The sequence below is a fragment of the Protopterus annectens genome, chromosome 1.part1 (assembly GCF_019279795.1).
Source record: "Protopterus annectens isolate FY-2018-M chromosome 1.part1, PAN1.0, whole genome shotgun sequence".
NCBI classification, from domain to species: domain Eukaryota; kingdom Metazoa; phylum Chordata; order Ceratodontiformes; family Protopteridae; genus Protopterus; species Protopterus annectens.
In genome coordinates this window covers 1,512,896,301-1,512,920,158 of record NC_056726.1, presented here as the reverse complement: position 1 = coordinate 1,512,920,158, position 23,858 = coordinate 1,512,896,301, and the positions used below count along the sequence as shown (strand labels likewise).

General features: G+C 39.4%; 1 protein-coding gene across 6 annotated transcripts in view; it reads right to left on the bottom strand.

The window, feature by feature from the left end:
• ADGRB2 (adhesion G protein-coupled receptor B2) overlaps nucleotides 1-23,858 on the bottom strand; it is a 5,411,420-nt gene that overhangs the window by 3,302,530 nt on the left and 2,085,032 nt on the right. The gene's annotated exons all lie outside the window — the stretch shown is intronic.

Sequence of the window (23,858 nt, the reverse complement as noted above, 5' to 3'; positions counted from 1 at the left end):
AGATAGTGTTGGAGTATTATGAGGCTGGTACAGGGTCTTATGGATAATTGTAAGTTGGTTAAACATAAGCTGATTCTGGAGTTCCAGCCAACCTAGTTGTTGTAGATTCTGACATTGACGGGTTCCGAAGGGATTTCCAGTGGCAAATCTGGCAATGTTGTTGTAGATTTTGGCAAGTTTTAGAAGATTATTCTTTGACAGGTTAGTATAGATAGCAGAAGCATAGAGAAGTGTAGATATTAGGTGAGAGTGGGCAATAGTGGATCTGGCAGGTGAAGTAAGGAAAGGTTTAATCCTGTAGAGGGAACCAATTTTTTTGTATACTGTTTTTACTGTATTGTTTATTTGTGTATCAAAGGTGAGGTGGTTGTCAATAGTAACACCTAAAAGTTTGGTGGTTAAGTCAGGTGTTATGAGTGTGCCATTGTTAGATGTAAGTGTGAAATCTATTTGTGTGGACTTGTGGGTATGTTAAATGTAAGTGTGAAATCTATTTGTGTGGACTTGTGGGTATGTTAGATGTAAGTGTGAAATCTATTTGTGTGGACTTGTGGGTATGTTAGATGTAAGTGTGAAATCTATTTGTGTGGACTTGTGGGTATGTTAGATGTAAGTGTGAAATCTATTTGTGTGGACTTGTGGGTATGTTAGATGTAAGTGTGAAATCTATTTGTGTGGACTTGTGGGTATGTTAGATGTAAGTGTGAAATCTATTTGTGTGGACTTGTGGGTATGTTAGATGTAAGTGTGAAATCTATTTGTGTGGACTTGTGGGTATGTTAGATGTAGGTGTGAAATCTATTTGTGTGGACTTGTGGGTATGTTAGATGTAAGTGTGAAATCTATTTGTGTGGACTTGTGGGTATGTTAGATGTAAGTGTGAAATCTTTTTGTGTGGACTTGTGGGTATGTTAGATGTAAGTATGAAATCTATTTGTGTGGACATGTGGGTATGTTAGATGTAAGTGTGAAATCTATTTGTGTGGACTTGTGGGTATGTTAGATGTAATTGTGAAATCTATTTGTGTGGACTTGTGGGTATGTTAGATGTAAGTGTGAATTCTATTTGTGTGGACTTGTGGGTATGTTAGATGTAAGTGTGAAATCTATTTGTGTGGACTTGTGGGTATGTTAGATGTAAGTGTGAAATCTTTTTGTGTGGACTTGTGGGTATGTTAGATGTAAGTATGAAATCTATTTGTGTGGACATGTGGGTATGTTAGATGTAAGTGTGAAATCTATTTGTGTGGACTTGTGGGTAGCAGTGAAAAGTAGGATCTTTGTGTGTTTTTTTGGGTTCAAGAGGAGGCATCGTTGTAGAAACCATGTTTCTACTTTCCTAAATAATGTTTGTGTTTCTAATTGCAGTTCAGGTGAGGAATTGGCTGAGCATATTATTGTCGAGTCGTCTGCTTATTGCATACAGATAGCCTGAGGGATTGCTAGTTATAAATCACTGATGAAAATTGAGAAAAGGAGAGGGCCTAAAATAGATCCCTGAGGTACACCTAGTATGACAGGCAGATGGGAAGATAGGTGATTCTCCCAGAGCACTGCTTGCTGCCTATTACTGAGGTACGAACTGAACCATTTTATAGCCTGAGTGTCGAGAGAAAGAGATTTGAGAATATTTAAGAACAACTGGTGATTAACCATATCAAAAGCTTTTGAAAGATCGATAAATAGAGCAGCAGTAAGAATGTTGCTGTTTTTATTTTTGTTGATGGTGTTAGAGAAGGATAGGAGGGCGGCTGTAGTACTATGGAATGGCCTAAAGCCATGCTGGCACTCAGCAAGCAGGTTATTTTTAGTTAGATGGTAGAGAAGTTGATTATGCATGCATTTTTCCATTATTTTTGCTAAGGGGGAAAGTAGGGCTACAGGTCAAAAGTTAATGTTCATTAGAGCTCCCACCTTTGTGAAGGGGGATAATGTGAGAGATTTTCCAGATTACTGGTATTGTTCCCTCACTAATGGTTCTGTTGATAAGGATGGCTATAGGATAGGCTATTACTTTAGCTGCTTTCTGCAGGTATTCAGCAGGTAGTTGGTCAGCTGATGGAGTGCAAGGTTTTAGTTTAAGTAAGAGTTTACAAATGTAATGTGTTGGGATGGGTTGCATTTGAAATGTAGGGGGAGAGCTAGAATAAGCAGCAAGAAGGGTAGAGCTATCAGGAGATAGTTGGTTTGCTAGAGATTGAATGGCTTCTGTAAAGGTGTTAAAGGCATTTGCAGCTTGCTTGGGGTTTTCCTGTGTACTACCTAGTGGGGTTGGTGTTGTGGTTTGACCTGGGTGAAGCAATCTATTGATGCTTGCCCAGAACTTTTGTGGATTATTCTGGTGATTTTGTTGCATTTCTGTATAAAAATGTTTTTTATCAGAGATTAAAGCTTTTTTTGTGACATTTCTGAGCTGTCTAAATGTCAGATGATCTGAGTATTTTTTGGTAGTTCTCCATGTGTTCCAGGCTTTGTTTCTGAGTAACATTTTATATTACATTATTTAACAACACATTTGACACATACTAAATATCTTACATTTTTAGGGGACAATTGTTCTAAAAATGATAATTAATGAAAAAAACCATGAGACTTTTGTCATCATACTCCTCTGTAATAATTTATTAATATTATAAATATCACACTTCAAATGTAACATTTCACAGCATTGACAAATATTATATTCTGTCAGCTCTCATTGCCAAAGCACTGCATATAGTTATTTGTTTCTTTTACATCTGAAAAATGCGTGGCATTCAACAAAAATTGCCAGTGAAGCTCCTTGTATTCAAGATACACCCTCCAGTTACCACCCCTCTTATTCTTCATTCAAACATAAAATAGAAACCTCTTAAAACCAGTGCATTTAGTGGCATGTTTACTAAGAGCAGTCCTTTCATCTCTTTACTTTATGGTATAATTATGTTGATAAATCCACTTTTAGCGGAAGTTCTGTGTCATCACATTAAAAGCAGAGCAAGTTAACCATGTGATGTATGCCACTCCACTGATGTTGCAATTAAATGTACCATTTGTGGAAATTACTCTTGGGTAATTCCCAACAACAATAGCTTTACCAACCAGTATAAATCTACACTGCGCAGATGTTCCACATTCACTAATTTTACCATTTGATATTCCCCCTTCATTTTCTATTTTATAATCATTTTCAAAAAATGATTTATTATTCTTACCCATTTTATTTCACTACACAATTATTACTCAATTTAGGAATCAGTCTTAATGTCTCAAAAGTATCATCCCAATTCTTATTAAAATCTTCTTGATATGATAAAAATCATCGGTATAAGCCATCACCAGAGCAAAAGGTTAATTATTTCCTGTGCTCTCCCAAAAGTGTATAGTATCACAATTCCTTAATACAGAGAGGTATCTATCTAATCTTCTAACTTTTACTTCCTCACATATTTACATATCTTATCCAGCAATATTGCTGGGTACTTTCTCTCTAAGAAAATTTCCCTCAATTTCTCCAGTTCCTTTAAAAACACCATCACCAGATTACAACTTATTATCAGCACTAGTAATGTCTAAAAAATTAAGTTGTTCAATTTCCATCTCCTTGGTGAATTCCAAAAATGATGTGGAGTTGTTAATATAGTCCATAAATGTATCTAGTTCCTGTTTACCTTCCTTCCAAATAATAAAAATGTCATCCAAATTATGAAATTATTTAACCAAGAAATTAGCAAATGGTGAAGTAAATGTGGTGATTCTCACCACCATATTACAATATTAACAAATACCAGTACCACTGCTGCCCCCACTGCCAAGTCCCTACTCTGGTTGTAGAGACCACCATCAAACAACAGATAATTATTGGTTAATGCCATCTGCATGCCACCCATTATAATATTAATATTATCCTAACTATATCATTTATTACTAATAAGGACCTTATTCAACTGTTCAAGGTGCTCCTCATATTGAATTGATGAAAATATTTTTTTATATCAAACCCTACCAAAATAGAATCCACAAAATATGTAATTCTTCCTGTGGCTTTCATAAAATGCCATGAATCTATCAAAATATTTTTTTTTTCTTTACAAAATTCCTTTAGTTTGGCATCCACAAACTTGGCTATAGGTTTGGTTCATAGAACCCCCTACTGCAATTTTACATCTTAATGGGGGTCATTTATTCCTTTACGTATCTTAGGGATGCCAAAAATAGATGGAATAAAGGGCTTTTTACCATTAAAAATTCCATAATCTCCATATGGATTTTATACTCTTTTTCACTATCAGTTAACTTACAGTGTGCCATGTTAACCTCATTTTAACATGCAGTGCAAAAATATATATTTCAACATCGTTTGAGAATAATTAAGACTGTCTATAATAACAATCCCACCTCTTTGCCCTGTTTCATTCTTCTAACACTTCTAACACTACTAATAAATTACTTTTAATTTACACTGCATGGTAGTGTAACTGTGGCATTTTTGTTCGCAAACATTTAAAATCATTATTTATATCTATCTGTATCTATCTGTCTATCTCCATCTATCCATGTATCTATCTAGCTAGATAGCTATCACCTACGTGTTATGAAGGGTATCCCGAATATAATGTCTCAGACAGAACATTAGGCTAGATGACGACAAAGACTACATTAAAAGGATCTTTTTTTGGAAGGTGCCTTTAGAATGAATGCTCCCAACGCAGAGACTATGCCCCATTGTTTTTGTTCTCTTATACTGATATCAGGTAATTATAAGGATATTCTAACATCCCTCAGTGCATGATGTCTGTATGATCACTCTACCTGACAACTGTCTTTACAAGTAATACATTAGGAGAGGGTAATCAGTATTGTGACTGCCATATCCCCCGCTAACATATTAACCTAAAGTTTCTGAAAGAGCTCCAATGTTGCCTTTATGTGATTGCTTGCCTGCTTGTTCCTTGAAAAGTTTCCCAATCCTTCTGCTGTTGTTGTTTTATATAGCTGTGTCTCTGGCCTCCACCCCTTATGATTATCTGATTTCCTATGTCACCCCCCCTTCATTACTATTGACCATTGTATAAGCTATGCATGTACTTTTCTGACCCACTGTTTTCCATAGATCCGTGATACTGAATGTCCACCCAGCAAACCAGGACTGATGTTGTATAAAGCTCCTTTACTACATTGCATCTGCTGTTTATTTTCATGGAGCTCAGCAAAGCTTCTAGTCCTAATCTGCATTCTGGAACTATTTTACTTGTATCCAGCGCCATCCAGGGAAAGTTATGCACTATTGTTTCCTGCTTTTATGTCTGCATTTCATGGAATTTAAAAAAATGTTCTTCCTCTCACTTTTATTGTTTTTAAATTACCTTCAGCGAGGGATTTCCAGTTAGTTATTTAAGTGGTTTGTGTTAACATTGCACTTCTAGGTCTCTTCTACTGTGTTTTTTTACATTAAGATGTCTGGGTTTATTCATTTTGTGATAGGCGTTTGCCTGGTCTATCTGAAATACACAAAATAACTCATAGTCTAGTCATTTTATTGGCCAGAGGGCTCATTATTTACTTTTATTTTTTTTCTGTGCTGCTATAAATTTTGCATGTTTGCTTGGGTTAGCGGTGTCCTGTACAGTAGCAAACACCTAAAAAGCAACTTTTCTCTGTAGAACAGTCCACAACCCTGTAACCTGTAAAGCAGCAATAAAGTGCAGATATCTAGTACTCTAACGAGCTTAGAATGGCTAGTTGGGCCTTGAGTGGCAATGCCTTCAGATTTAGTAGAATTCAATATTGTGTAAATATAACATTTTGTATAATTTAGTGCTGTTTAGCTTAATCTGACGTAATAAAGCACTCTTATTAGCTGCACAATCAAGGCCCCCTTAATAGCTTTCTAACACCAATATGCCCCTACCTTGTTGGTCACAAATCAAAGGACTGGACAATATGGATGTGCAGTTTCCTAACTTCTCTATATCCAGCTTGATGGACATGCAGCAGTCGTCTCATGTTTACTGATGACCACTTAATCCTTAAAGAAGCAGACACAATGTGCGAGAGGTGTACTTACATAATGATACAGGGGTTAAAATCTTGCACAGAAGCACACATCAGGTTGTCAAAACAATACACACAACACCAACCTGGACTAACATATGATGAAGAATATAAAAGCAATCTTCCTAAACAACAAATGTCACTTAGACCACCCACTGTCAAAGCTATGACTCAGCAAGCCCAAAGGAACTCAAAAAAACTGCACCTACCACCACACACACTGCCAGTGTCAGTTAAACACACTTCCCAGAACTGCTGTCATACAAGATTCCATTGTAAGATACACTGATGCCCCTCTAACCAGGCTGATGGGGAGACTTTAATTACCCCTCTGTAGTTCTGCAATCCTAACCTAACCCTTACTCTAACCTTAACTCATGAACCCCTGCACAACACTGAATTTATCCCCTTACCTATCTATACACCTGCGCAGTTTCTGAATTTGTGATATGCTGCAGTTTCTAATGTAATAAAGATATTTTAGAAAAGGAAGACAAGACAAACTGAAAAGGTATGGACATTCACACACAGTTCTAATTTGAACATCTGGCAGACATTTTTCCCTTCTTTGTAAAATTTCAGGGTGGCTATTACTGTAAAGCAGCACATTATCTTTAAGTTGGAATGAAACACCACGACCATCTGAAGCAGAACTTTAGCGTAACAAAGGTCTTTCCTCAGTAATGGTAACTGAGGTTCAGAAATGAACTTGGACTGACAGACAGCCAGCTGGGGAGAGACACACTGACCACTCATTGCTTATTTACTTCCACACAGGAAAACGAAAGTCTAAGCTGTTACCTTCCACACTGCACTGGGACTGATGGCAACTTGGTAGAACCATAGTCATGTATAATCTCTGAAGGCGTGATTGCTTGTTGTGACACCGATGGTAAACAGAAGAAAAAAAATCTGCTTTCTTGCTTTACCATGTTCCCAGCTCTGAAACATCTCTGGGCAAGTCCATTAAGCAAAAAGGACATTTTATACATCTTCCCAGGAGTGCTCAAGTAACATGAAGAAAGAAAATGCATATACATAGAAAAGCCACAAACATGACCTTAATGAAAATGGATACACAGTTTTTAAACCATATGCCTTATAACTTACATTATGTTTTGTCCGATTAATATATTTACAGACTAGACAGAGCATTTATGAAAATTATTTTTAAGAAATTGTACAAGAGTGATTTAAATTCATAAAAAAGAAAATTAAATACTGTATTTGTTGTAGGACAATTTATTGCATGACACATTTTTACTCTAGCTTATCTTCAGAGAAGAACTCTTAAAAAGCAAAGTAGAGAAAGTGCAGGGCAGAATCAGATTTATCCACAGATGCCAAAGAAAATGATCTTCAACAAATCTCAATAGATTCTGAAGTTTCTAAGAATTCATCCATACTAGTACTTGTAAGTGTGGGGCCACTCACCGAGACCTTTCCACAAGCCAGTGTAAATACTATTACCATCTATATAGTTATACCAGTTCTCACAGGCCCGTAATTCTGACTTATTTTATGGCGGATGCCCCTTGCTGTAAAATAACCCAATTGATAACGCTCTATATTCAGCTACAGCTGTTCATACACACTCAGATATCTGATTGGTGGATTAAACTAAGGAATCCTGCAAGCTCATTGGTCAAGGAGAAGTTGAGTATAAGCCAGTAACTGTACACAGTAATGGGAAATGGAGTTTCTTCATTTATCATCAGAACTCTAAGAAGGTGCCTTTTCTAATGCTCTGATTGTCTGGATATTATTTTATATTACACAATGATTGCTCATTACTATTCAAAAATGAGCATGCTGGTTGGACAACTCAAACAATGTACTCATTGTAATCAGGCATATGCAACAGAAAAAAATCCCACAATTGAAGTACCATTGCGGAGCTGCTCTTTCAGTTGGTATATGCTGGGGGACAGAACAAAATACGACAAAAATCAGGTATGTTCTGCAAAACTAAAGAATCAGAAATGTATCTAATTTTCCTTAACAAAATCTCAGTAGTACAAAAAAAATAGAAGAAACAGCAACAGAGATTCTGCTGTCAGAACGTAAATCCCTTGTGCATGCATAGTACATCAGTAATTGAGGACGAACAGGGAGCAACACAACAGTGCCTTTATACAAACATAAGCAATTTCTTTCTTAAATAATGTCATTCTATAACAGCAATAATCCATGACTGTGTGTGCATATCTCAGGCTTTGGCCTCGTGGTCAAACCACACTGGCTGTGGGTGAATCCTGATATGCCCATGTACAGTCATGGATTATTGATTAAGTATCATGTAAACTTATGATACCAAATCCAGAACTTATTGTAAAAAACAACTCAGATGGCCTTGATATGAAATTGAAAACACAGATGAATTTAAAATGGAGAACGGTAGATAACACAATGTTAGTTAATTTTTAAATGTTTACCTCAATCTGAAACAGTACAGTGATTTCTTCTTTATACATACAAACATGCACACACACACACACACACACACACACACACACACACACACACACACACACACACACACACACACACACACACACACACACACACACACAAAATCCGTCTATATGTATACACACAAATATATGCAAACACACATATTGACATACATGCCTGCATATATGTATATTTTTTATAAATATCTGTCTATATACATATACATACATATATAATCTACTTAACTATACAAATAAGCACATTTTTATATATTTATTAATAGAGAAAAAGAGAATGTGAAATTCTGTATACTGAATGGCCGTTTAATTAAACTATAGATTTGCTAGTATTAGTGTGGAAGGGACATTCAATGACAGTGATGTTTCCCCTTTTTCTCTCTGGTTCAGTACCCCTGGAGTTAATGTATTCATGTAAGCGAAAAGTCTTCCATGTTTGCTAATTATGTTTTCAATCAAATCAAACTGTAGGCTCCGTTTTACTAATGGAGTTGTGATTGTTTTGTTTAATTTTAAAAGTGTTTGTTGTTTTACCGCTGAATTCAATTTCATGATATGTATCCTGTATATATGATTTACACACGTATATGTATATATATTATAACAGAATGACACAAAATGGGATGAGCAATTGAACTTAGCAACACAGGAACAATGCACGCAATCGCAGGAACCATAGAACCATAGCATGCCTAGCCGTATATTTAATTTATTTGTATTTATATTTGGCTATCAGGATGGTCCAACTGGGCATAGAACCCTTTTTCAGCAGACTCCATAGTAAAAAAAATCTCCATATAAATGCAGTCAGTCAAAATTAGAAAAATACAAAAGAATATACAAAGTTACACAAAATACAGAGAAACAGACTGATCACAAATAGCAAATGATAAAACACCATACATAATGAGTACAGCCAGTTCTGTCAATTTAGAAATTCAGTACAACAGTTAGAATGAACTATGGAAATTATAAGGAAATGCGATACTGACTTGATATATAATATATATATATATATACAGCAGGTATTAACCGGGCAAGTTGTAGGAATGGTGTGTCACGAAGAACATTTGAGCCACAGGATCTTTATTGTGATTCAGTAACACAGTGTATGTTCTTACACATGCAGGGAAGGGGACCGTAGTGTGAATATCATGAGGAGAAAAGTAAGAAGGACATTGGTACGAGAAACACGATAAAGACAGAGAAAGGCGGAAGTCAGAATGACGGTAAAATAGAGAGAAATATAAAAGGGTGTAAGACGGATGTACGAACTGAAAAAAGTAACAAAATGATAGGGATGAAGCGCAGAAACCATAATGAGTACAGGACGACAAGAAAGTATTAAAAGGAGTTTCAAAGAAGGAAAAGAAAGCAGAACAGACAGACCGTCACAGAATGTGAATGTCAGTGGAAGCAGGGCCTTAAGTCGATAGTTTAACTTTCTCCACATGATTTAGATTTGAGCTAAATGTCAGGTGTAAAGCATTCAAAGGACGGTGGGTACCCCAGGGGAGTGGGGGAGAGAGAGAAAGAAAGAGTGGATCCTGTATATCATCCTGCATAAAAACACAAAGGGAATAACATAAATATAAAAGGAATAATATAAATATAAAGGGGGTAATATAAACATAAAGGGGATACTTTAAACATAAAGGGAAGAGTATAAATATACAGGGGACAGTATAATGACAGAAACCTCACTGTAAGAGAACTGCAAAGATTTAATTGTAGGGAAAACACAGGAGCTATAGCCCGAGAGATTCCAGTAATCAAACAAAGATGAAAATAAACACATTTCACGAGGATTCCAACAGAGCAACATAAAAAGCTTTATTACAAAAAAAACGCAAGCTTTCACATGTACAAGGACTTTTGGGTGAGCTCTTTAAAAAAAACACTTGCCCTAGTGAAAGCATGTGCATTTTACATTAATTGTGTTGATTCACTGAAATCCTCGGGAGACAAGTTTTTTTCAGACTCCCTTGCTTTATTCTGACATTTTGCACCCAGGATTTACATAATTCAGCTGCAGGTTTGCTTGCTAGACTCCAATAATCTCCAGAAAGGTAGGGGGAGAATTCCTGAGTGTAATTTTATTCCATCTATATTTCCATACTGCTCTTAAGTTGCCTGCCCCAGTGTCAGTATTCTAGGTGAAGAAGCCATGTGGATCATTTGCGGTCATTTGTATAATATCTGGAAGATAGTACCACCTTTTTAAAATTTACTGTATACTTTTCCTCCAATGAAATAGACTTCCTGGATGTCAAGGTATAAAAGGATGCAATTGGAAAATTGCAAATAAAAGTTTTTAGGAAAGTCTGTTGGAGGAATACTTTATTGATGTGAGATAGTATGCGTCCGCAACATATTATTGAGAATATAATCAAATATGAGTCATCCTGGATGTCTAGGTTATGCATTATAAATCCAAAAGTGAGGCAAGTACTACCACGCTGTGTATAGGTTCATAGGTTCATAGGTTTATACTAGGCTATCTGCCCTAACGCATTTATAAGCCTAGCCCAAAGTTTTGTGGCTTACACCACCCCTTATATGAAAAAATACTGTGCCCATTAGTTTGTTGTGCCTCTGTCCAGCAGTGACACAGAGATGATTCCCGGGGTAAACCTACGATCTCCCATCCACAGGTCAAGATTTCTCTTGAACAGAGCCATTGAGGTGCTCTGCCTCACATGGACCGGGATTTTATTCCACAGCATAGGGAGTCTCTGAGTGATAAATCTATCCCTCCAGCACGTCCTATTTATATCCGTGCTAAGGTTTAAGTCGCTTGCTCTAGTAGTTTTGGTGGATTTGGATTTTTTGAGGTGGAGCATGTCCATTAATTCAGGGTTAGACATGGCCTTGTATGTCAGGCACATGTCACCTCTGAGCAGACGGTATGTGACTGAATAGAGCTGGAGTTTCTTCAATCTGGCAGCATATGACAGATTTTGGAGTCCCTTTATCCTTTTGGTGAGGAACTTTTGGGGTCTCTCCAATTGCTGCAGATGTCGGGTGAGATACATCCCGAATGCGGCATTGTACTCGATCATTGGTCTGATAAGTGAAGAGTACAGGGGAACAATGACCTCACTAAATCTGGATGTGAATCCCTTCATGATCAGGTGAGCAATGTAGAAGGTCTTTCTAACAACGTGAGTGTCAAAAGAAAGGCCACTGTCAACCTGGGTCCCCAGGTCCCTGATAACCTCTTCTGTGCTTAGTGGATTGCCACCTATATGGTAGCTTGGGGTTACCTTGTTTTTCCCGAAGGGTATGACTATACATTTTTTGGTGTTTAACTTCAGGCCATGGCTCTGGCAACAGCTATCTGTTTCCGTGAGTCCCTTCTTAAGGATATCCGTGTCCGATGCACTTTCCACTATGGCGCCCAATTTGCAGTCGTCTGCAAACTTTGTCAGACAAAGTCCTCCCATGTTGGCCTGTACTTCTGAGAAGTAGATGCTGAACAATAGGGGGCCAAGGACCGAGCCCTGTGGGAAACCACTTGTGACCAGCTTGGAGTCTGACATAGCGCCAGCAACTCTAACCATGTGGGTTCTGTCCTTAAGCCAGTTTGCAACCCATCTTGTGACATATGGGTTTACATTTAAGCTGGTAAGTTTTTCTACAATACCCGAGTGGGGTATTTTGTCGAAAGTCTTTGCAAGGTCAAGGTAGGCTGTATGGACTGCCTTTCCCTCATCAATGGCCTTGGTGACTGTTTCGAAGAAGTCGACCAAGTTCAAAAGGCATGATCTGCCCTTGACGAAGCCAAACTGGGTCGGGTCCAATGTCTGCAAGTCCCCTATATCTTTGTTTATGAGCTCCATTATGATCCTCTCCATAGCTTTGCAGACTAGACTTGTTAAGCTTATGGGGCAGTAATTACTAGGGTCCGTAGAGGCACCGCCTTTATGGAGTGGGACGACAGTTGCCGTACGCCACTCCTTGGGCACGTATCCTGTGGTAAGGCTGAGATTAAACAGCTGCCTTATGTGCGGGTTTAATTCCTCATTTAGCTCGTGTAGCACACAGCCGGGGACACCATCAGGTCCCATTGATGCTGTGTTTTTAGCTTTAGAGAGAGCAGCTTTCACCTGCGCATTTGAGATGTCTGGGAGGCTACACTCCGCTGGGATAGTTATCTCTCCTTTAGGGAGAGGGGTGAAGTTTGCACTGAACCTGTCTGCCAGTATGTTGGCAATGTCTGTGGGTTCAGTGATTTTTGTATCATTTTGGACTAATTCTGAGCATATCTGGGAGTTTCCACCCAGGTTCCTAACATAGCTGAAAAAGGCCTTATGATTGTCCTTTGAATCCATGGCAATTTTTCTCTCAAAATTTGCCTTAGTTGATTTTATGAGTGCTCGTATTTTTTTACTAATAATGATCAGTGGTGACTTCCCTTTTATGGATTTTGTTCTATCATGTAATAGCTTTCTCCTCTTATTGTAAAGTTTGTTAATGGCTGGGGTCCACCAGACTGGACGTTTGCCCTTTGTGGAAAGAGTCTTGGTTTTATTTGGGATTGCCTGATCCATGCAGTCCTGGAGGTGTTCATAGAAGGCATTTGTAAGGGCTTCCGCAGCTTGGGTTGTGGTTTCCACTGGCTCAGGGGCCTTGAAGGATACCACACCAGTCTTGAGTAGTGTGAAGTTTGCTTTAGAGACGTTCTTCACTGTGGTCTTTTTTGTTTGGGGTGGGGGCGGGATGTGGATTTCCAGTGAGATTAGTTTATGATCAGATCTCACCAATGAGGGATATACTTCGAGTGTGGAGCATTTTGTCCCCATGTTTGTGATAATGAGATCTAGTATATTTTCTCCTCTCGTGGGAACAGTGACTAGCTGTTCCATGGCATTTGAATTTATGAACTCCAGGAACCATTGGGCTAGAAAGTTAGGGCTTGAGTAATGTTCCCAGTCTATATTCGGGTAGTTGAAGCCACCCAATATGATGGTGTTTGGAGATACATTTATACCCTCCAGTGTCTTCAGGAAGGCTGTGTGGGGTTCCTGAGTTTGAGAGGGTGGCCTGTAGCATGCTACAATTTGTAGAGCAGTTTTGCCTATGGTTAGTTGCACCTGGATGGTTTCCGAAGCTTCGTGCGTTGCCACCAACCTGGAGGTGTGGGTATCCTTTATGAATATGGATACACCCCCTCCTTTTGTGGTGTGGTCCGGGTTTTGGGGCATGATATGAGGTAAAACCTAATAGTGCCGGGGTGCTCTCAGGAGCCTTGAACCAGGTTTCAGTTACAGCACAGACATCGATGTTCTCCATACTGAGAAGGGCCTCGAGTTTATTAAAACAATAAAAGCAGTATCATAAGCACTTTCGGGTAAATTCCTTCATCAGATGATAAAACACTAATAAAAACATAGTATCTAATATAGTACAACACAGCCAATAAAAATCAATAATTTAGCCTTCTTTTTGCTAGAGCTGGTTTTAAAGGGACATCATTTAATCCTGGGGCTTTGTCAGCTCCCAGTCTAAGAATCCATTCTATCTCTTTGTATTCAGTTTCATTATACAAGTCACCCATTCTTTGACTTCTGTTTACAACACATATAACCATAAAGGCAAATACATGATCACTATGCAATTCTATATGCTTGTACAGTGCATGGTGTTCTTTTCTTAACCTTTTATCTGATAGATGCTTAAAAATTCTATCTTTAAGTCTGCAATTTGTTTTTCCTACATAATATGCAGTACACTGTTGACAGTTCGCAATATAAGCAACATGTGTGTTACAGTCAGCATGCATATTCAAAAAGTACTTTTTGTTGGTCCTGGGGGGTATAAACAGTTCCCTTGTAGAATGTGCTTACAGGCTTTACAATATAGGTTCAAAGTTTAATAGGTTCATAGCTTGGTACTAGGTTATTGGCTCTAGGGCCTATACAAGCCTAGCCATAACAATTCCCTGGATATTTCTTCCCACAATATTTACTTCTCTGGACCCCTGTCTAGCAGGGTGACTGACATGATCCCTGGGGTGAATTTCCTATCTCCCATCCAATCATCAAGGCTCCTTTTGAAGAGGGCGAAGGAGGCGCTCTGCTTGATATGTATGGGCAGTCAATTCCAGAGTATGGGGAGTCTCTGGGTCAGGAAACTATCCCTCCAGCATGTTTTGTTCATTGTGATGACAAGGTTTATATCCCTGGAGCATGTGGCTCTGAGGGATTGGGATTTCTTTAAGTGGAGCATGGCCAACAGCTCAGGGTTTGACATGGCCTTGTATGTTAAGCAGAGATTGCCTCTGAGTGGACGATATACCACAGAGTATAGCTGGTATTTTTTTAGATGGTCAGCATATGGCATCTGCTTTAGGCCTGTGATTCTTTAGTGAGGTATTTCTGTGTCCTTTCCAGCTATTGCAGATGTCTTGTGAGGTACATACCAAATGGGGCATTATACCCTATAATGGGTCTAATGAGGGATGAGTAAGTGGGACAATGACCTCCTTTTTTCTGGATGAAAAGCCCTTAGTGATGAGGTGTGCCACATAGACACATAGAAGGACTTCCTGACTGTTGTGGTGATGTGGCAATGTGGCTATGGAAAGTGAGACCACTGTCCACCTGTGTCCCTAAGTCTCTCATCACACTTTCGATGTTTAGTGTATTGCCACCTATGTGGTAATTCATGAGTACATGTTTTTTCCCAAAGGGGATAACTATACATTTCTTGGAATTAAGCTTGAGCCCATTGCTCTTGCACCAGACATCTGTTTTTGTAAGGCCCTTTTGTAGAATATCCACATCATTTGGGGATTCAATAATGGCTCCCAGTTTGCAGTCATCTATGAACTTTGTTAGCCAGAGTCCCTTAGTGTTGGCCTGTACTTCAAAGAAGTAGATGCCAAACAAGAGTGGACCCAAGACTGAACCCTGAGGTACTCCACTTGTCATGTGTCTGGAGCTGGATTTGGAGTCGGCTACTTTTACAGTCTGAGTTCTGCCAGTAAGCCAGTTGGCAACCCATTGAGTGACATAGGGATTTATGCCCAGCTTAGTAAGTTTATCTATGATTCCAGAGTGGGGGATGGTGTCAAAGGCCTTGGCGAGGTCCAGATAGGCTGTGTGGACCACATGGCATGGATAAGTTCCCTTCTTCTTAATGTCTGAAGGGCATTAAGCACTGAATGGTTTATTTTGACTTTTTGCACCCAGGATTTACATAATCCAGCTGCAGGTTTGCTTGCTAGACTCCAATAATCTCTGGAAAGATAGGGGGAGAATTCCTGAGTGTAATTTTATTCCATCTATATTTTAATACTGCTCTTAAGTTGCCCACCCCAGTGTCAGTATTCTTAGGTGAAGAAGCCATGTGGATCAGTTGCGGTCATTTGTATAATATCTGGAAGACAGTGCCACCTTTTTAAAATTTACTATATACTTTTCCTCCAAAGAAATAGACTTCCTGGATGTCAAGGTATAAAAGGATGCAATTGGAAAACTGCAAACAAAAGTTTTTAGGAAAGTCTGTTGGAGGAATACTTTATTGATGTGAGATAGTATGCGCCCGCAACATATTATTGAGAATATAATCAAATATTAATCATTGTGGATGTCTAGGTTACGCATGAGAGATGATGTTTTTGAACAGGAGCTGGTATGTTTTGAGTAGTCAGTATATTGAATGTGGCTGTCCATTAATAGATACTAGAATAATAGATGGGTGTAAGAAATTATGATGAACCAGAGGGAGACCATGGTTCAGTCCTGGAATTCAAAGGAATGTTAAGGTTTCTTCACCTAAGAATACTGACACTGGTGCAGGCAACTTAAGAGCAGTATTGAAATATAATTGTGACATTCAGAAGACCTGTGCTGTGATCAGGAGAAATTGGAAGATTCTTCAGACTGATGGCCGCATTAACAAAGTTATTGGGGAGACACCATTGTTTACTTTGTGGAATGGACTGAACTTAAAATGTATGTTATGCAGAGATGTTGGGGTCGCATAAGACAGGAACTCACTCTGGCAAGAATTGTAAGGGGTGCCAATATTTCAATAGGTTCATGGGTTCATAGATGTGTACTAAGCTAATGGCCCTGGAGCCTTTACATGCCTAGCCCCAAAAGAATTGCCCTGGCACTGTGCAACCCAATGTTAGTTCACAGTGCCTCTATCCAGTAGGGCAACTAGAGTGATCCCTGAATTGAATTTTCTGTTACTCATCCACTCCTCAAGATTTTTCCTGAAGAGGGCCAGCTATGTGCTCTGCTTGACATGAATGGGAAACTTATTCCAGAGTATGGGCAGTTTTTGGGAGATAAACCTATCCCTCCAGCATGTTCTGTTGAATGTGGTAATGAGGTTGTGATCTCTGGAGTGTGTGGCATGGGGGGATTGGGATTTCTTTAGGTGTAGCATTTCAAGTAGGGCTGGGTCTGACATGGCCTTGTAAGTGAAGCAGAGATCACCTCTACGTAGACAATAAGAGACTGTGGACAGCTGAAGTTTCTTGAGTCTGTCCATGTAGGACATGTGTTTAAGGCCTAGGATCCTTTTTGTGAGGTACTTTTTCTGGCCTCTCCAGCTGTTGTAGGTGTCTGGTCAGGCAATGCCAAATGGGGCATTATATTCGATGATTGGTCTAATGAGGGATGAGTGGAGAGGGATGATGACCTCTTTCTTTCTGGATGCGAAACCTTTGGTTATAAGATGTGACTCATAGAAGGACTTTCTGACCACAGTGGCAATGTGGCGGTCGAAGGTGAGGTGACTGTCGACCTGGGTGCCCAGATCTCTTATGGCCCCTTCAGTGTTCAGTGGGCTCTCATCAATGTGGTAATTCACGGGGACTGAGTTTTTTTCCGCAGGGAATGATAACACATTTTTTGATATTAAGCTTAAAGCCATGGTTCCGATATCAGTCTTGGTCTCAGAGAGGCCCTTTTGTAGGATGTCTGCATCACTTGGGGAGTTGATGATGACTCCTAGCTTGCAGTCATCAGCACACTTGGTCAGCCAGAGTCCCTCTGTGTTGGTCTGGACTTCTGAGAAGTAGATGCCAAACAAGAGAGGGCCGAGGACTGAGCCCTGTGGGACTCCACTCATGACTAGTTGACAGTCTGACTTGGAATCTGCAAGTTTCACTCTGTGGGTCCTGTCCATGAGCCAATTTGCCACCCACCTAGTGATATAAGGACTGATGCCAAGTGTGGTGAGTTTATCAATGATATCTGAGTGGGGAATGGTATCAAAGACTTTGGCCAGGTTGAAATAGGCTGTATGCACTGCCTTACCCTCGTACACAGCCTTGGTGACTGCCTTGAAGAAGTCAACCAGGTTCAGCAGGTAGGATATCCTCTTGACAAAACCAAACTGTGTGGGGTCAAGAGTTTGGAGATATCTTTGTTAAGCTGGTCCATGATGATGCGTTCCATAGCTTTGCATACCACATTCATCAGACTAATGGGCCGATAGTTAACAGGGTCTGTAGTTGCCCCCCCCCCCCTTTATGGAGAGGAATGACATTCATTAGGGACAAAACCTGAGGTATGGCTGTGATTGAACAGGGCACACAGGTGTGGTGCCAGCTCATTTTGTAAGTTCATGTAGGATGCAGCCAGAGATATTATCAGGTCCTATGGATGCTGTATTCTTGGCTTTGAACAATGCAGCTTTTACCTGTGCACAGACATGGTGGATACCAGGCTTTCTTCTGGTATTGTGATAGGGTCTTTGGGGGGGGGTAAAGTTGACAATTAATCTGTCGGCCAGTATGTTGGCTATATCTGTTGGCTCAGTATAGGAGATACCATTGTGCAATAACTCAGAGCAAATCTGGGTATTGCCTTGGAGGTTCTTGATATAGGTATAGAAGGCTTTGTGGTAGTTTTTGGTGTCAGACACAATTCTAGTTTCATAGCTAGCTTTTTGTTGAGGCTGATAAGGGAGTTTGTCCAGTCTTGTGACTTAATTTTTTTCTGCAACAGTTTCTTCCTTCTGTTGTAGAGTTTATTGATGGCTGGGGACTTCCAAATTGGCTTCCTCTTTTTGATAGGCTCCAATATCTCGAACTGCTTCTGTCAACTGCTGACTAAGAAAATATTTACACCATGATTATATGCTACTTGCTGTACCAAGAATGCAGTATAGCTTGCTAAGTGCAGTGTCTGTGCGTCGTTATGTTGGAAAAACTAATCGAGTGTTAAAGGAAATAATTTTACAGCATATGTGTGACGTACAGCTGATTGTGAAGGATAACGCACTTGCCCAACATGTTAAGACCCATCCTGGACATTCTTTTGGTTTTATGGTGTTATACATACAATTTTTATGTAGAAGAGGTGAAGATATCCGGCATCAAACAGAATTAAGCGAACTTACATGGATAGCTGATCTGCAGGTGGATCAGCTACCAGGACTGAATGGTGATATAACCTTTAAAGCTTGTATTGAGGGGGTGCCATATGTTGATTTTTATTGGTGGACTGGATTTTAAACTGAGGGATGGCATGTATGTGGTTTATGGATTTGAGGAAGAACTTTGACTTGAAAGGACTTATCCTTGTTTTTATCATTATAACATAATTTTTTAGTTTCTTTGTCATGGTGGCTCGAGTGGGCTTCTTTCTCTCTACAAAAGTAACACTTGGTAAGAGTTTCACCATGTTTTTTTTCACATTTCAAAATACCTTCCAACCTCTGCCCTCCATTTCATAAGTTTCTCTTGTCTTTATTTATTTATTTATTTACATTTGTTGACCGGGAGTGTCCGACTGGACGTAGGTCCATTTTCAGCGGAGACTCGGGGAGAAAAGCTCCACAGTTAGAATAAACAGACAGTAGTTACACTGGATTACATAGTGATTCCTTGTACCAGACCAGTCAAACAGTTAATCTATCTATCTATCTATCTATCTATCTATCTATCTATCTATCTATCTATCTATCTATCTATCTATCTCAGTTAATCTATCTATCTATCTATCTATCTATCTATCTATCTATCTATCTATCTATCTAGGGAACCCCCAGAATTTTTTCAGGGGTTTGCACACCCAGAGCCTCCCACTCAGACCACCAAGCAGCCCTCCCCCTACAGCTATTCCAGTGTACCATTACCTGGTTATTTCCCCTGAGTTGCCATAAACACTTTTTCAAAACTCTCAGTGTGCATACTGTTTTGTGCCTTATTTCTGCAATGATTGCAGGAATTTGGATTTAATTTACAACTTTTATTTCAAATTTTTATAGCACAAACACAGATAGACATTTGCTAAACAAGGCAATAGTCTTATAATGAAAACAGACTTAGCATTAAAACTTCTCTGTCTTTGAAACTCACATTCACTGAAACAGCATTGAAACCCACATTCAAAGAAAATGCACCTGGCCAGTGGTGAGTTAAGTTTACGTTTGGGCTGTTTTCAAATCATAGGCCCTTTGCATACATTTTTAGGACCATGCAAAAGTTCTTTGATACATCTTCCAGATTGTATTAATTGTAATATATAATAATTGAATTATATCCCTTGTATAATGCAGTACCACTTGTTAGAGTGTGTTTTAAATTTATAGTTTTGAACATTTTTCCAGTAAGCGATGAAACAAAACATATGAACCAATAATGACAAACTGCCCAGTTCATGTTATATAGGTTAACTGCCTTTGTGGGCCATTTTTAAGCCTAGCCAGTTACCCCATGTGGGAATCAAATGCTGCACCTTGTGTCTGTAAGGTGAACACCTTAACCATTATGTCAACCTCCCACCTATTCAAAACGTTTCAACCATAAAAGGTCACTCAAACTTCTGTCATTACAATCCACCAGTTTCAGTCAATATGCACAATCTCTGCAGAACTAATTCCACATTAAAGAGATCTGAAACTAATGAAGAGGTTGTTGCTAGAAAACAACTTTATATTTCACTGTTTCATCTACAAATTCACTGCCTGTTGGTCTTGAAGAATAAATGGCCTATGGTACATAAAAAAAATGGTAAGCTGGTATACTGCAATAGGGAATGGGTAGCAAGCTGAAAAAATAGGTTCATAGTCACTAAGCTGAAAAAACAGGTTCATAGTTACTAGGTATCTTATCCAAAGGAGGACATACTCAGGATTGCAGCACCACACCCCCTTAAAATACAAATCTACATGCTGTGGGAGTAGAACCTACAGCCTTCTGCATCATAATGCAAGCATGCTACCTGTTGTGCTACTAACACTGGTTTAAAATTCTATACCACAATAATGATACCATTCGGTAAACAAACAGTTGCACATTTTAAGCAGACAGCATGAACAGCAGTAAACTTCTCCTCCCTTGAAGCTCACATTTCCTTGAAAACACACTTGAAAATAAATTCCACCTGCTAACTCAAGGTAGGGCATTTCACTCTCACACACACACACACACGCACACACACACACACACACACACACACACACACACACACACACACACACACACACACACACACACACACACACACACACACACACACATGCACATAAACACTCATTCTGTAGCACTGTGAATGTTATATCAGGTTTGGATCCCCCTGTTATGTCGGTATGGATCCCTGTGTTATGTTGGTATGGATACCCCCCGTTATGCCAGGTATGGATCCCCTTCCCAATATAATATACTCCTTAATACTACTTTTTAGAACTAAAAAGGTTACTTTGTCTGCTTTAGAAAAGCTTTTAGTCTCAGGTTCATCAAATGTGATACATAAGGAACAAATAGACAGCCGTAGCAAGTTGTGCATACATCCAAATTGTGTCATTATGGTACACATGGCAAACATAATCATTATGTATTTTCTTCTCAGCCAGATGACTGCAGAGAAGTTTATCAACACTTTCTTAAATACAGTCCATACCCATGTGCAGGAAATCCCTGTATTTTTTCTCTCTCTCACTCTAACATAACTAATGCAAACAGCACCAATCCTGTTAAAAAGCTATATTCTAATATTTATAAAACTACATTCAGGCAGCTATTCCAAAATAAAGAACGAGCACAGATATGTGCTGGGAATATAGCCATATTCATAGTCCAGGGCCTTGCATTGTCAATGCAGTAAAATCCACAAAGAGCAACTTTCAGGATGACTGAGTAAATGAGCAGCTGTTTTGTTAAGCACACTTCCCTACTGCAAAAGTGTAATACACTTAAGGCATAAGTGATGGGGGCAGCTGATAGTGAGATAAGGGGTATTACAAGTTTGCATATCAGGAGGATTCGTAGAGATGTATCCATGATGAGCTTAGTTGGATACCAGACCTTTAGATGCCCCTGAATCTGAATTTATGATAGGAAAAGCTGCAAATTAACAGAAGAATATGGAGATGTAAGAGGAAGGGAAAACTTTTCATTTCATGTCAGTGATGTGTTTGTGTATACATGTGCAGACTACTGAAGGGATCGTGGGGGGAAGTGATTCATTTGGAGTCATGGGCATGCTTGTGTATACCTCAACATATGGCTAATGGGATCTGTGGGGAAGATTTTCATTTTAGTGATTGTACACATTCGGCCAAACTACAGAAGGGATCATTGGGGAAATGTTTCATTTCTAGCTTAAAAAACAAATTACAGATCTTGTCAAGTCCTGCAAAGCTAATAACAAAATAAAAATAGCCTCCCTAGCTAAGGATAATCACAAGACATTCTTTAACTACATCCAAAACCAATAGGAAATACGCAGCTATGCGCTGAACTGGTTGTGGATGGCACCATCCATACTCAGCTGGAGGTAATAGCCAACCTGCTAGCTGATAGATTTGGAGCAAACTTCACCCCTTTGTTCCCTCCAGTCATCCCCCAAATTATACCTGCCACTATTCCTCAGGATATTATCTCAAGACAGCAGGTCAACTTAGTGCTCTCCAAGGCCAAAAACACGGCATCGATGGGACCAGAAAACGTTCCAGGTAGCCTTTTAAGCAACTTAAAAAGATGACCTAGCAGACCCACTTGGATCCCTGTTTAATGACAGCTTGTGAACTGGCTATATTCAGGTGGAATGGAGGACAGCAACAGTAATCCGTCTGCACAAAGGGGGACCATCAACTGACCCTGGGAATTATAGGCCCATAAGCTTGACTAGCCTCATGTGCAAGGCCATTGAAAGAACCATTATAGATCTTATTAACAAGGACATAGGTAAACTCCAAACTTTGGACCTAACTAATTTCAGATTCATTAAAAGTAGATCATGCCTGTCAAACATGGTTGACTTCTTCAAGAAAATCACCAAGACCCTGGAAGAGGGAAAGACAGTGCATACTGCCTATCTTAACCTAGCCAAGTCATTTGACACAATCCCCACTCAGGTTTGATAAAGAAATTCTCCAATTGGGAATTAACCCCTACATTACCATATGGGTAGCCAACTGACTCACTGACAGGACACATACTGTAAAAGTGGATGACTTCACCTCTAGCAAAAGACCAGCCGCCAGTAATGTACCACAGGGTTCTGTGCTGGGCCCCTTACTGTTTGGAATTTATTTCTCAGAAGTCCAGACAAGCTTGGAATGCCTGTGGCTAACAAAGATCACTGACAATTGCAAATTGGGAGCAATAATTGAGTCCCCCAATGATATTAATATACTGCAGACAAGGTTAACACAAACAAATGATCGGTGCGAAAGCCACAGATTAAAGCTAAAAGAAAAAAAAGGAATAATTATTCCCTTTGGGAAAGCTGATATCCTGGCTAATTACATTATAGACAGCAGCCCCCCAAGTTGGTACAGACCCAGTGGTACATGACCTGAGTACGCAGGATGATAGCGATCTGAATTTTAACCATAGTGTATCCACAGTAGTAAGGAAATCCTTCTATTCGGCACATCTTATAAGTAAAGGCATCACATCTGGATCTAAGGATCATCAGACCAATAACTGAGTACAATGATCCCTTTTGCATGTACCTCACCAGGCACCTGCAACAAATGGAGAGACCACAGAGGTTTCTTACCAAGAAATTTCAGTTTGCACAAAACAAGTCTTATGCAGAAAGACTGAAAGCTTGGGCACTGTATTCTGTCTGCTGTAGATTGCAAAGGGTGACCTATGCCTCACTTACAGGGCAGGCTCTGACCCTGCCCTGATGAAAAGGCTGCACATTTATAAATTAAATTGCAAGAGGGTCACTCACTCCAGGGATCTTAACCTTGCCTCTGACATGAACAGGTCATGCTGGAGATATAGATGTATGTTCCTGAGACTGCCACTTCTCTGGAACAAGCTTGCAATTTGCATGAAAAAGAGCCCCTCCCTGACATTCTTCAAACACAACCTAGATCAATGGATGGATGATTGCAAATTCACTCCTGGAGTGGTGCCCATGTCCATCC